The sequence below is a fragment of the Quercus lobata genome, chromosome 12 (assembly GCF_001633185.2).
Source record: "Quercus lobata isolate SW786 chromosome 12, ValleyOak3.0 Primary Assembly, whole genome shotgun sequence".
NCBI lineage: Eukaryota > Viridiplantae > Streptophyta > Magnoliopsida > Fagales > Fagaceae > Quercus > Quercus lobata.
The window spans coordinates 40,559,061-40,565,074 of NC_044915.1; positions in this window are offsets into that span (position 1 = coordinate 40,559,061).

A 6,014-nucleotide genomic window follows, 5' to 3' on the forward strand; every position below is an offset into this window, starting at 1 on the left:
TGCAATTTGTTATTGATCTGGGTTTGTAGGAAATTATGGTAGAAGGTGATGGTGCTACATTGTTCTCCGCATTACAGAAGCCTAGCTAGGCCATGCCTTTTGATTTTGGGGTGTCGTAGAAGATATTAAATGGACAGCCTCAAGATTCAAGGATGTTATTCTAAATTTTATCAACACGGCTGTAATCATGCATCTCATGTTTTGGTTTAAAAAAACTCTCTCAAAAGAACTTGTAGGAATTTGGATGAGTAATGTCTCCCTTTCATTTCGGCATCTTGTACCAAAAGAGACGAATAAATCAATAAAACCAGCTACATTGTTCTCCGCATTACAGAAGCCTAGCTAGGCCATGCCTTTTGATTTTGGGGTGTCGTAGAAGATATTAAATGGACTGCCTCAAGATTCAAGGATGTTATTCTATATTTTATCAACACGGCTTGTAATCATGCATCTCATGTTTTGGTTTTAAAAAACTCTCTCAAAAGAACTTGTAGGAATTTGGATGGGTAATGTCTCCCTTTCATTTCGGCATCTTGTACCAAAAGAGACGAATAAATCAATAAAACCAGCTATTGTTTTAATTTTTTTTTTTTTTTTAATTTGGTCAAAATTGGCATCCAATAAAAAAATATTGAGTGAAGTTGTAGTCATTGATTAAAACTAAATTTGTAGTCAAACTTTATTCTTTAAATTATATTCATTCAATAGGTCTAATCAAAAAGAATTTTTTTAAAAAAAATTTTAAAATAAATTGATAGAGTTTTAGAATCTTGGTGCACTTTAACAACCCTAGAATATGATAATCTTGCTAGAAATGAAGCAGCGTTCGAATTTGTAGTCAAAATTGAGGTGCCTGACTTATGCCTAGCATGAGGAACCATACCAACTCCCACGATACACGAAAGAAAAGTCCTACTTCGATTCACTAATAGACTTTTTTGGCCAAACGCTATTATTATTAATAATTGGGTGTGACAAAGTGAAGGCAATAACCCCACCAGGACAAATATGCTAGGTAACATAATTCTGCCCAATGTTTTACCATAATGTCATTCTCGGGGATTAATATTTTCTGATTGACAATGAGTCAACGAAGCAGATAGCAACTTAACATCTAGCGGTTACAAAATCAATTTCAGGCTGTCCTATTCCCGGATGTAAATTTATAATTGCAACATTATTTGGACTCTGTTTCGTGCGGTTTTGGACTTTGGACAAGAATGTTTTTTTTATAAGTATTCTTTCAGAGTAGAATTTATTGCTATTTTGTAACATGATGTTTAAGTATACCTGTCTTTCTTTGATTAATTTGATAGAGATGTATGTGTTTTTCTTGCATCCGCCGCGTAATCAAGTTGTTTACTGATAAAAATACTAGCAAACAAGACTTGCTCTGAAAAAACATATCTATAGTTTTTCTTTCTTATCTTTTTGATGAAAGAAAAAAGCATAGTGATTGTGACAACGACAAAGAAAGACAGGACTTGTGAAGAAAACCCTGTGCTACTTCTTTAGTATTGATGAGATTCGTAACTGAGGCAGAAAAATCTTTTACCCTTAATATATATGCAGAGAACATGCTATTATATATTAATGATTCTTCAGCGAGAGGTTGATATATCACCAGACTTGTAGGTTTTGTAGCTAAGGTGGTATCTCTCCCTTTTAATAAAGGTTTAAATCATCGCCCATCTTTTATAACGTAATAGAATCCATTTTTTATTTTTTTAGTTTAGTAAAATATACAGAAATATGAACTAAGAAAATATGCTTTGACGGTTGTTAATTACTTATTGATACCGATATTTGAGTCTTGATTCCATCAAATTGGCTCTTGCACTTTATCACAAAAAAATGGCGTGGGGGAATGACCCTACTAAAAGTGAAGGAAGAAAGTGGGAATTAAGGATCTTAATTATACAACATACATAATTTTAATCATTTGAGTGATGGACTTAATACTGATGTTTCTTTCTAAGAAAATGATTAAATATGAGTGTGGCTGAGTTTCGGTGGAAGGTATTGTGTGGATTTGCTAGAGAGAGGGACAAAAAAGTAGAGAGGAAAGAGAGATGGAAGAGAAGGGAGAAAATTTGAATTTTTTATATTATTTGTTGGTATATTTTATATTATTTTAATAATTTGTATATAAAAATAAAATCTAGGATGTTGGGTGAGTTGTAAAATGAGATAGTAAAATAGATAAAGTAGGTTTTGAGGATATAAAATAAATACTTTTTTGCATTACTGGATGCTAATGCTCTTAAGGATCTTAATTATACAACATATATTTTTTATCATTTGGGTGATGAACTTAATACTAATGTTTTGTTTTAAAAAAATTGATTAAATATGATTTTTTTAGATATATTCAAAAGTTACAGAGGGGATGAGATTTGAACCTTAAATTTTTTCTTTTGAAACCCCAAAAACAAGTGTCTATGAGGGAAGAGGCCGAAGACTGAGGAATCCAATTCAAGGATGAACTCGCCCAACCTAGCTAAGCAAAGAAAGGTAGGCAAATTCCAAGGACTACACCTGCCTGAGGAGAGCAAAAAAGCCAAAGGACGTCTGCCAACCCCGAAAATCCAAAGGATAAGGGAATGGATGGCAAAGGGAAGGTACAAGACCTGTAAGGGTGGAGGGAGGAAGTTTTCTGAAGAAGACACCTCCCACATTCGCATTCAATACTCTACACCAACCTAACAAGCTGCATTAATGAGGAAATGACCCATGAACATCAACTTCACAGCTCACAACTCTATCTCCCACCTCCAGAAGGGTCCTAATGGAACAAGTATCCTAAAAGATCCCCTGAAACATGCAAATGGAGGGTTGGGATGCAAGAGAAATGACTATATAAGGAAGGCAACCCCCCAAAAAAAGGGGTTGGACATTTTTTAAGAAAAAAGAATACAAGGGAGTGAGTAAAGAAATACCCTATAAAGGAATATCATCCCAACTTATCAATATAAGATCCATCCTTGAACTTGCCTGAGGAAGTTTTTTCATTAAATCACCGGTCCATTTACTCCTATTTCTCAATTAGGCTTTGTCAGCTTTAGACTTGGAACAACCTCAGCATTGCACTTGATTTAGAATCCCGCTCTATTAAAAATTCATTGTTTGAACTTGGTTTGAAAGATCTAGGAATCACTATTCTAAATGGGCTTGGGCTTTTACATTTTGAGTTCTTACAGTGTCAATTGAATTATAAACTCTTAACTAAAGATTAGATACTAAGGTAAAGTGATTATGGACAATATTTGAAAGATTAGAAAACATTTTATAGTTTAGAAGAAAAAATGGATAAGTTTCATTTTTGGAGCCTTAAATATGGGGCATGTTTAATATTTGTCAATCAATTTTTATATGTTCAATTTTGGTCCTTTAAATGTTTAAAATGTATCAATTTAGTATTTTAATCTATTTTGTCTTCATTCATCATTGGAGTGACTTCAAGATGGCCATGTCTATTGTAGGGCGTAAATGATTTATGGGCCAAGCCGAGGAGGATTATGGCCCAAGTTCAACAAAATAGACTTTGGGTACCGCCGAGGGTAGTTCAGTCCTCGGCAGACCCAAAGTTCCCCCTCGTAAAGAAGGGTAAAAATGGTATAAAACTGAAACTCGGAAAAAAGATCTAAAATATCCGGGGAAAGCTGCTGTTATTATCATTTAATGTTCTGAACCCGACAGGGCCGCATTCTTTGGCTTTTACAACCACCCCCAATGACTTTGGGGGATAGACTGATGGGACAAGTATCAGCCTTGGAAAGATTGACCCTACACGTGGATGAAGGATAAATGGATACAGGCGAGTATAAAAGGAAAACTAAGTAATCTTGGGAAGGGGCTGGGAAAAAATGGCCAAGAAACGAGAGCCTCCCAACCCACCTCCATGAGAAGTACTCTAGGGGTGACGATCATTTAACCTTGTATGAACCCCCTGAAAAACCACCGCCTATCGATCAAGGCCTAGCCTTTCAAACCTACGCTCTACAAATGATATTGTTAGGGCCGTTTTACATGCGAACCCGACACTGTTACGGTCCGCCACGAATCGTGACCCTACAATTGGCGCCGTCTGTGGGAAAGACTTGCGTGTTGGCGCAGGTGGTAGGTTGAAACACTTCCTCTGTTATTTCTAACCGTTGGTTATAGAGTTCAAGTATAAAATCTCACTAGGGGCTACGTTTCTTGACGAGGGGCTTAGCTGAAGAGCTAACTCCCCTAAAAGCTAAAGCTCCTCGTACAGAACAAACTAGGCGCTTGGTAACGTTAACCGTATAGATAAACTCAAGGGGCTTGGCTGAAGAGCTAGCTCCCCTAGAGCTAAAGGCAAGCCAAGGCCCCATACAAAGAGAAAACTAGGTTTTGGACAGAACCAAGGCATTGCATAGTCCTCGGACTCAAGCCTGTGGGAAAACCAACTACCTGGATGTGGAAAACTAGGTTTTGGACAGAACCAAGGCATTGCATAGTCCTCGGACTCAAGCCTGTGGGAAAACCAACTACCTGGATGTGGAAAACTAGGTTTTGGACAGAACCAAGGCATTGCATAGTCCTCGGACTCAAGCCTGTGGGAAAACCAACTACCTGGATGTGGAAAACTAGGTTTTGGACAGAACCAAGGCATTGCATAGTCCTCGGACTCAAGCCTGTGGGAAAACCAATTACCTGGATGTGGAAAACTAGGTTTTGGACAGAACCAAGGCATTGCATAGTCCTCGGACTCAAGCCTGTGGGAAAACCAACTACCTGGATGTGGAAAACTAGGTTTTGGACAGAACCAAGGCATTGCATAGTCCTCGGACTCAAGCCTGTGGGAAAACCAACTACCTGGATGTGGAAAACTAGGTTTTGGACAGAACCAAGGCATTGCATAGTCCTCGGACTCAAGCCTGTGAACCAAGAAAACCAACTACCTGGATGTGGAAAACTAGGTTTTGGACAGAACCAAGGCATTGCATAGTCCTCGGACTCAAGCCTGTGAACCAAGGCATTGCATAGTCCTCGGACTCAAGCCTGTGGGAAAACCAACTACCCGGATGTGGAAAACTAGGTTTTGGACAAAACCAAGGCATTGCATAGTCCTCGGACTCAAGCCTATGGGAAAACCAACTACCTGGATGTGGAACCAACTATGGCACGTAAACCTCAAAATCCATCCGAGGAGGACTCCTAGTTCACAAATGGGTTAATACCTTGAATGCATAGATTCCACAATCTGCCCTCGGTACGACGCAATTCATTACCCAAAAACACAATCAAAGTCCCTCGCTACTTAGCTACCCTTTCAGACGAATTATTTAGAGATTATCGTTCTCGGACATTGGTCTAGCATGCATCGCGTAGTACTCAGCGCTTATCCCGGTTAGTTCCAAGAATTTAATTTATTGAAAGTTATCATTATTATACTTGATAATATTTGTGAGTTTGAATTAGTAGGAACCTGTATTAAAGCATTTTTTCTGCTCGGAATATCCTTAAGAGCAAGCTTGCATTTAATATTCATGCATAAAGTAGTTGTTACGGAGAAGAAAGATATATATAGAGAAATGGACTCCTGTTCTATTAAGACAAAGGAACAGTACAGTGTACAATGAAAAGCTGAAACAAGCTTACACTAAAGCTGACTACATAAGTAAAGGGAAATACAAGAGAGTGGAGAGAAAGCCGTGGGGACAGCTCAGAGGAGAGGTTGGCTACTACGCCAAGTTGTTGTCTAAGGAAACTATTCCTCGACACTTCTGCATGCCCATAACTCAGGCAGCCAAAGAACCTGACCTCAGGCTAACACCATCTACAGAAAAGGCGCAGGGAGCCGGAAGTTGGGAAGCTCCCGCAAGAATTTGCCGGTTACAAGGTAGACAGTGCTGATGGTGGAAATTCCTTCTTCGGACATACCAAAAATCTGGCATGACCAGAACCTGCTTCGGATTTTGACTGAAAGGGGGGGAGACACCCTCCCCCCTCCGTAGAAGTGTAAATTTCTCTTAAGTTTATGCTTT